The sequence below is a fragment of the Oratosquilla oratoria genome, chromosome 15, assembly GCF_046742065.1.
Source record: "Oratosquilla oratoria isolate Oo_2021 chromosome 15, ASM4674206v1, whole genome shotgun sequence".
Lineage (NCBI taxonomy): Eukaryota > Metazoa > Arthropoda > Malacostraca > Stomatopoda > Squillidae > Oratosquilla > Oratosquilla oratoria.
Window position 1 is genome coordinate 58272783 of NC_134791.1, and position 10000 is coordinate 58282782.

General features: G+C 37.9%; 1 protein-coding gene across 1 annotated transcript in view; it reads right to left on the minus strand.

The window, feature by feature from the left end:
- The window catches only part of LOC143033178 (uncharacterized), a 284443-nt gene that overhangs the window by 1541 nt on the left and 272902 nt on the right, over window positions 1-10000 (minus strand). The window lies entirely within an intron of this gene.

Here is a 10000-nt window from a genome sequence, read left to right on the forward strand (position 1 = left end):
AGGCGGAATAAAAGGAAACTTAGAAGAAATTATAACTTCTATATTTCGGTCAATAGCTATTAGCCGATATATAGAAGTTATAGTTACATCTAAGTTTCCTTTTATTTAGACTGTGGGCTCTTCGTGAATATATATATATATATAATATACATATGTATATATATACATATATTTATATATATACACACATATATACACATACAAATATATGTATATATATATATGTATATATATATATGATGTAAGCGGAATAGGAAACACAGGAGTCTTAGTCTTGAGTTTATTCCTGTGTGTGTGTGTGTGTGTGTGTGTGTGTTTATGGAATAAACTCAAGACTAAGACTCCTGTGTTTCCTATTCCACTTACATCAACCTGTCAGAATGTCTCAACATATATATATATATATATACATACATGTACATATATATATATATATATAAATACATATACATATATATGTATATATATATATACATATATGTAAGTACGCAGCATGTATGTATGTATACGTATAAGTTGGGGTACACATATAAAACGTAGATGGTAGTTTTGTGTATGGTTTACATATGTATATCCAAATGTGCTCACGAATATTTGTCTATCACCCGGACAAACTCGAACCCTCGTCTCCCCTCCTCCTCCCTCCTGACTCTTCTTCTCACGTAAACGTAAGACAAACCTTCACTGAATGTGAAAATATTTCAATTAAACCACGAAAAGAAATCGAAACTGCTCGAAGGACCCGCGACGTGGTGAGACGGATTCTAAAGGAACGTCTCCACTCTTGAAGAGACGCCCTCTTGGACTACTACTACGTCGTCGTCGTCGTTGTCCTTGGGGCAAGTGCCTTCTTCAGACATTGAAAATAATTGAAAGGAGGATTTAGGAAGAAAGGGAGACTGATTGCACCGTCTCTCTTGTCGCCTGTGACGACGCCAGTGAGTGTTAAGAGGACAAAGACTGTGAAGATGGAGAAGGCGGCGACACAGTGGGGTACGAGAGAGCGCGACTGAGGGATCTGTTCGCGCGTGGTGCTTCACGGGTCATGAGACGACGGGAGGTGTACAGCGATTTGAGGAAGAAGAAGAAGAAGAACGCGAAGAAGAAGAAGAACGCGAAGAAGAAAAAGAACGCGAAGAAGAAGAAGAACGCGAAGAAGAAGAACGCGAAGAAGAACGCGAGGAAGAACGCGAAGAAGAAGAAGAATAAGAAGAAGAACGCGAAGAACGCGAAGAAGAAGAAGAACGCGAAGAAGAAGAAGAAGAAGAAGAACGCGAAGAAGAAGAGGAACGCGAAGAAGAAGAAGAAGAAGAAGAAGAAGAAGAAGAAGAAGAAGAAGAAGAAGAAAAAGAAGAAATAGATCAAGTTTTAGTTAGAGGGCAGGATAGATTAGATGGGGAGAGGGAGGGAGGGTGGATTTGGGGGTTTAGAGGAAGGAAATAATGAAATGGAAGGAAGTTAGAGATATGATAAATGTAGGGCAAACCCACTTGCTCGGTTATTTCTATAGTATTTCTTTTCTCTAATGTTTTTTGTACTTCCTACTTTCTCTGCTGATTCCTTAATGGTATTCACTAAATTCAAATTGATATCTTCCACGCTGTCCTCGTTAGCTCTTAGAGCTTCGAATCTATTTTAAATTTCTAACTGAAATCTCTTATTATTATCCTTAACCTTTGCAAGGCTTACTTTCCTTTTTAAAACTAGTTTATTTCTCTCGGCTCTGAAGTTGAATTTAGCTGTGCATCCTACCATTCTATGGTCACTAACTATGTTGACGAACGTAGACATGCTTTAGGAAGACAGCAAGTGATATGTTTGAAAGATAGAAATGGAGAAATAATTAATAGTAGAGACAAAATGGTAAAAAGAGTAGAAGAATTTTACTACGAAGGTCGTAGTTGAGTCAGTAAATTCATGTGTAGACGTTAGTAGTGTACCAGAGATTACAAAGGAAGTAGAATTTACTCTAAAAACTATGAAACGAGGAAAAGCACCTAGGGAAGATGGTATATCAATAGATCTGTTGAAAGACGCAGGTAAATTAGTTCATATTAAATTAGCTCAGTTATACTCCCAGTGCTTACGTTAAGAAAACGTTCCGGATGCGTGGTGCAATGCTATAGTGATTTTGATTCATAAAAAAGGAGACCAGAAGGACCTTACTAACTATCGACTGATAAGCTTGCTATCAAACGTATATAAAGTATTCTCCAAGATCCTTACAAATAGATTGAGTCAAGTTTTAGATGGAAACCAACCGAGAGAACAGGCAGGCTTTAGAAGCGGATATTCAACTCTAGACCATTTGCAGGCGATAAACCAACTAATCGAGAAAACGACAGAATATAATATACCTCTGTGTTTAGCTTTTGCAGATTACGAGAAGGCCTTTGATTCAGTAGAACAATTAGTAATATTAAACTCGCTACGCAAACAGGGCACAAACGAACAGATCGTAAGAGTTTTAGATTTTTTTTTTCGAAAGGTACTGCTATAGTTCGACTACACAAAGATACAGAAAATATTAATATCGAGAAAAGAGTACGGCAAGGCGATACAATTTCATCCAAACTATTTACAGCTTGTTTAGAAAATATTTTCAGAAGATTGAGTTGGGAAAAGAAAGGTTTGAAGATTAATGGCGAATATTTGAACCACCTAAGATTTGCAGATGACATCATCCTTATTTCAGAAAGAGCAGAAGACTTGCAAGATATGCTGAGCGATCTAAACAAAGAAAGTATCAAAGTAGGTTTAAAAATGAATAAGAGTAAAACCAAAGTAATGTTCAACACGAAAGTTCAAAGTAAAGAGATTGTAATTGATGATGAGAGTCTTGAGGAAGTTGAAGAGTATAATTATTTAGGTCAGATGGTGAAGGTGACGAAAGATCATGATAATGAAATAAAAAGACGCATTACAATTGGTTGGAAAATGTTTGGTAAGTATAATGAAATCCTGAGAGGCTCTCTACCTTTATGTTCGAAACGTAAAGTTTACAACCAATGCATTCTACCAGCAATAATCTACGGATGTGAGACTTGGAAGCTGACGAGGGCGATGGAAACAAAGCTAAGGACTGCACAGAGGTAAATGGAGAGATTAATGATGGGAATAACATTGAGAGACCGAAAGAGAGCAAGTTGGGTGAGAGAGCAGACTAGAGTGAAAGATATTGTGGAGGCAGTAAAAGAGAGGAAGTGGAATTGGGCAGGTAAGTTGGTGCGAACGACTGATGAGCGATGGAGCAAGTGTGTTACTGAATGGACGCCGCGAGATAGGAAGCGTGGAAGAGGGAGACCAGACAGAAGGTGGAGAGACGAGATCGAGAAGTTTGCAGGAGTGACGTGGCAGAGGATGGCACGGTCGTGTGAATCATGGAATGCTATGAAGGAGGCCTTTGTTCAGCAGTGGACTCAGGATGGCTGATTTGATTGATTGATTGACATATATATACACACACACACACACAAACACATATATATATATATATATATATATATATATATATACATATATATATGTATGTATATATGTATGTATATATGTATGTATATATATATATATATATATATATATATATATGTATATATATATTATATATATATTATATGTATATATATCTTATATATATATGCATACATATATGTATATATATGCATACATATGTATATATATATATATATATATATATATATATATATATATATACATACATATATATATATATATATATATATATATATACATAACAAAAGTAGAAAATAAATAGAAAATGAATAAATATGATGAACAGATGAAAGCAAATAAACAAGTAAATAAGCAAGTATATGAGAAAAAATGCGAACAGCACCAGTGTCACATGTCGGTGGAATATACGAGCGGATAATTGAAATCGTATTGAAATCAATACTGAAAGACAAGTCGGGCCCAAATGTGGCAACATGGCTTTCAACCCAAAAGGAACAAATAAAATTTGATAGAGTTTGCAGAAACATTTGCTGAAGACAAATATTATGTACTACCTTGGAACTAAACTGTTTAAAGAATGAAATGAAAAAGAAGACTTATAAAATTGCGAGTTGAAGAAACAGAAAATGATAGACAAAGTCAATTGCATCCAACAATCAGAGAATGAATTCAGGGACTAGGAATGCAAGACTTAATAAAAAGAAAAAGAAAAAAAAAGAAGAAGAAAAAATCTGAATAATTTGGGTTCCCAGAAATATCAATACATAAAGGGTATAGACTCCGACGGATGTAGTACGCCCTCGAATGTACGAGACGTACGTAACTGCTCAGTCCTATATGACACGAAAACGTGAGTATATATGCTAAGCACAAATGTATACATACGCGCACACGCACTCGCGTATGTACGCACGGACGCACGAATGTACACACACACACACACACACACACACATACACGCACTCACACACACACACACACACACACACACACACACACACACACACACACACACACACACACACACACACACACACACACACACACACACACACACACACACACACACACACACACACACACACACACACACGTACACAAAACAGTTTAGTGTTGTGTGAGTCATTTGCTCTTCGACTGAATAAAACCATTTGGTGTTTCTAAGAACAAAATCTGTAGAGTACAACGGCGGCACAATGGGTTAATCAGGATAAGCCAAGGGGATTCGTGTTCGGATTTCTCCTTCAGCTGATTAGAAGCGTGTGGCGTCATCCTAAATACACGGTTAAAACGTGAACACCGACACAAATGAGTTGACGTCACTACGGAGACATTTCCTAAGCTAAATAGTATAGTTCTAACTAGAATAGAATGCATAAAGGAACGCCATCGTGGTCATGGGAGTTATTTGAGGCGTCTAGATTACAACTAAAGTATAGTTTTTAAGAAAAGACGCTCTTGTTTTTTTATTTTTTTATTCTAACTTGAAACCAGTAAAAATGGCGAGGATGCCCCTCTGTTTCTGGACGCCTCGTCGCGACAGCAATCTGTCAAAGTTTGAATAAAATCCTTTTCCGGCAGTGACGAAGCGACGACAACTATAGCCAAGGGTGATTTAATTTAGATACTTTGTTTCGCCAGGATCCGAACTAAGGGGGTAATGGTCGATCAGAATTTCTTCCAGCCCCAATTCCTTCTTCTCTGGCCCAATCATTCTTTTGCTCTCCTTATTTTTCCTTTCCCTTCTGACTCTTCTTCTTTTACTTCTTTTTTTCGCCCTTCTTTCCTTTCTCTACCCCTTTCCTCTTTCTTCATCCTACTCTTGCTCTTCAATCTTCCCTCAGACATCAGAATCCTCTCGTACCATCCATCTACGAGTACTCAAGTTTCCTGACAGGCGCCATCTTTCTTCCTCTTATCCTCTGTCCGTGGATCCTTACTATTTTCTAACCTGACTTTTCGTTCTCTTCCCTCCCTCCCTCCTTCCCTCCTTCCATCCCTCCCTACCTCTCTTGTTCACCTTTCAAGTCTATCTCAACTTCCATTCCCGTTTCTTCCATTTTTTCTTCCCTTCCTCTCCCTTTTCTTTTCCATTACTGACCTCATATCTCCTTCCCTTCCCACATCTTTATCTTTATTTCTTCCTTCCCTATTTACATCCTCTCTTTCTCCTTCTCTTCATATCCCCCTTTCGTTACAACCCTTACTCTTCATTTCCTCTTTACGCACAACATTTCCACTTTATTCCCTCTTTATCTACTTCCTCTTTTCTTTCCCTCCATGCCTCATTCCGTCGTTCATTGCATATCATCACCAATTCCTTCTCACTTTTCTTCCTTCCTCCCTCCCTTTTCCCTTTCTTCTCTCCCTCCTTCCTTCTTTTCCTCCTCAAACCCCTTCACTCCTTCTTTCTACCCTTCCTTTCTGCTTACTTCCCTCCCTGCCTACATTCTCCTTTACTTCCTTTCCTCCTCCCTTCCCTCCCTCGTCCCTCTCCCTCCTTTCCAAGACTCCTTCACTCCCACCCACCCTCCCTCCCTCCCTCCCTCCTTTTCTTCATTCCACCTCCTGATCCCTTCTCTTCTATTGGTCCTGGTCGTCTATCGCAGATCCTTATTACTGGCTCAGTTCCAAGGGGGTCCCCTCGATCGAATTGCCGGCCAGAGTGCCAATCGTCGGCTCACAAGTGTCGTCGTCGTCTTTAGCCTGACCAGTGAGGTCGCATTCCTTCATCACAGTGCCACCTTCGTTACCCATACTCTTTTATTTAACCGCTGGCTGGGCGGATTAGGGCGTCGTTACTTGCGGCGCAGGTCGAGATGAGGGTGGTTCGAATCCTGTCACCGGTGAAGTTGAACCAAGGGCATGGCTCATTAAATTCCACGCTACAAAGCCCTCTGTGAGGAGCACCATCCTAGCCTCCCGATACGTGTACGTGTACGTGTCCGTGTGTGTGTGTATGTGTGTGTGTGTGTGTGTGTGTGTGTGTGTGTGTGTGTGTGTGTGTGTGTGTGTGTGTGTGTGTGTGTGTGTGTGTGTGTGTGTGACGTTAAACCGTATCATCATTTTCTTACATTTATCTATTTACTTATTTACTTATTTACTCAACTACTCATCTACTCACTCATATACTCGTATACTCATTCACTCATATATTCATCTACTCATTTACTCACACTCATACACTCATCTACTTATCTAAATATCTACTTATGTATTTGCTTATTCATCTTTTATCTATAGATGTATTTAACTGTCTATCTGTTTATATGTCTGTCTGCTCATCTATTCATCAATTCATTTATTCATGTATTATCTTTATATTCCTTCATTCAGCTATTCGTAAATTTATCAGCATATCAATTTATCAATCTATCAAACTTCAATTTATCAATTTATCAATTTATTTATTCATCTGTTTATCAACTAATCAATTGGTCCATTTACTAATTGATCAGTTTATCATTTCAGCAATTCATATTCTGTTTATCTATTCATCTAAGTATCTATGTATTCATTTACCTAAATATCTATCTATCTATCTATCTATCTATCTATCTATCTATCTATATATATATATATATATATATATATATATATATATATGTATACATATAAATATATATATATATATATATTGATCTATCGATCAATTATCTATTCAATTAATCATATATTCATCTATTCATTTATTTATTTATTCATCTACTAATCTATCATTTATTTATATGCTTATCTGTATATCTACTTATCTACTTTTTTATCTATTCACATACTTATTTACTTGTCCTTGCCTATCTATTTATATCTTGATCTATTTTTCATTTTTATATAATCTTATTAATCTATTTCTGTCAAATTATTCATCTATTTATCTATATATCTATTTACTTATTTATCTGTTTATCTATTCATATATATTTTATTTTTTGCTTGTTAGTTGCTTTGTTATTCGCTAGTTGATTTATCTATAGAGTTTATTTCCATAAGTTTCTTCGGGTTTCTTTCGATTTCATCAGAAACTCTGGAAATGTCATTCACGACCCGGCAGCTTAACTTACAACGGCAGCGTAACTTACAACCCAGTCTGTGGCACAGTGCCACTTAGAATCTCATCAGTTTTGGTGTCACCCTCAGTCGAGCCTGATGTCGAGCTGATATGCCAGAAGTGATGTATGGATATACACGTTTCCATTATTATCATTTTTTTTTTTCAATTCTACAATTGCTGATTCGGGTGATTTTGTTAATTACCTCTTTTTTTCTGCCCAATGCTGACGCTAGGCTCTCACCTGAACTGATGTTTCCGACCACAATATTCTGTCATCCTGTTTTCCGTAACCACTTAATTCATTATTGAATGAATGAATGAATTAATTAATCAGTCAATTAACAAAGCTTTTAACGACTGGTACGCGGCCCTGCCATTAGTGCAACCTGCACATTATATCACACCCATTCGCTAACAAAAGTTTGCCCACAGAGATGAGCAACCATCAGCCGGGGGCAGCGGCGGTAAGACCCTGTTTACAGTAGCGGTTTGAACCGCGTGGAAACTGCGACAGAACCGCATGGTCAAGGAAAAGCTGCGCGGTTATGTGTGAACCACCGCGGTTTCATGACTCGAACCCGATACGGAAAAGGTTATTTGTTTCGCTGGGACTCTTCGTCAACGAGTCGAAAGTCTTTTGTTATGGCTGTAATAATGAGTTTCATGGCTCCCCTATGACCCAGTCACATATTCTTTTAGGAGTAAAGGGTTAGTGGTCATCAAAGAATTGTATCTACTTTATGAAAAATGATATATTCAAGGACTTTAGCTAACTTTAAACAGTTTTATTTAGCTTCGGTAAAAATATGAGGGCAGATGGAATATGCACGAACGCACGCACGCACACAAACACATACACACCCAAACATCCCCCAAACACACATACAAACACACACACACACACACACACACACACACACACACACACACACACACACACACACACACACACACACACACACACACACACACACACACACACACACAGACACACACACACACACGCACACACACACACACACACACACACACATACACACACAAACACACACACACAAATAGATACACTTACCCACACACAAACACACAAATAAATACACTTACACACAGATACACTTACCCACACACAAACACGCGCCCGGTTGTTCAGGCTAGGATGACGAATCCTTCCCTGTAATTGGTAGAGTCTTCAATGGTCGTACATTTAGATAAATACGGACACCACCCAGACTGGCATAACACGGAAATAATCGATAAGGGACTTGACAGGAAAACAAGAAAAAGCAACAGAAGCTGCACACATCAGCATAGAAGACACTACCAATCATAGGGAAGTGTTCGTCTTATGGAAGGTCATAAGAGAGGAAACAAAACCAACAAAGAAAACGAGATGGACAAACACGGGTCACGGTGCGGGCTGCCCAAGACAACAAGCGAGACATAATCCCCGGAGCATTTGTATAGAAGGCGAAGATGTATGCATGTCTGTCATTCTCCTTGAGGAAGGCATACAGCCGAAACGTAAGAGAAGAAAGTACTCGTGCCTCTGCCATCATTCTGAATTTACCTACGCCAAATACACACAAATTGTGAACTATACTTCATATACATATATATATATATATATATATATATATATATATATATATATATGTATATATATACAGTATATGTGTATGTGTGTGAATATACATATATACTTCCTTATATTTGTCTCATATACTTGTAATCATATTCTTTGTCGTTTTCCTTTTTTTTTTTTTTCTTACTGTTTTCACCACTGCCATTGATATCATGGACTCGTGGTCTATATGGGCACAAAATATCGCTGACACCTGAGACGGACCTCATTATCATTCACATTCATATTTTCAATGAGAACCGTTGTTTGGAGCCGAGGTTTGCGAAAAGAAAAATCAAAACCCGCCGCCATGATTGTTGACAATTGGCATAATGTTCTCTCTCACCAGAATGGTCTTATATAAGTGACGTCACAAAATAAACGTCATAATGTGTATGACGTCATAACACCAATGACGTCACGAAACAAATGATGTCATATCGTTCAGTCACAAAACATCGTTTTTGCAATTGATGCATTCTTCTGTTCTGATTCCCAGCGACACCTTTGATTGATTTCATCTTGTTTTGAATGCTGTCCTTGTTGTCACGTAATGGAATTTTAGTCTCTGCTATTGTTTTTGGTCTGTTAATGAATTTTTGGGTCAAGAGAGGAGGGAGAAGTTGGAGAGAGTGACCCGGTTTTTTCTTTTTCGCGTGGTGCATTAGGGCTTTGGGCGTCAGAGTGTAAGTCAGATCGTTTGATGAATAATGAATCTGAGAAGATAAAAAAACAAAAATAAATGGCAGAAAGTGGATGAAAGAAAACGAATAATAGAAAATGGGAAGAAGATAATGTTGCTGTTACACTTCAAGTATTAAGTGTGACTTTTCTTTTACTGAACGAAATCGCTT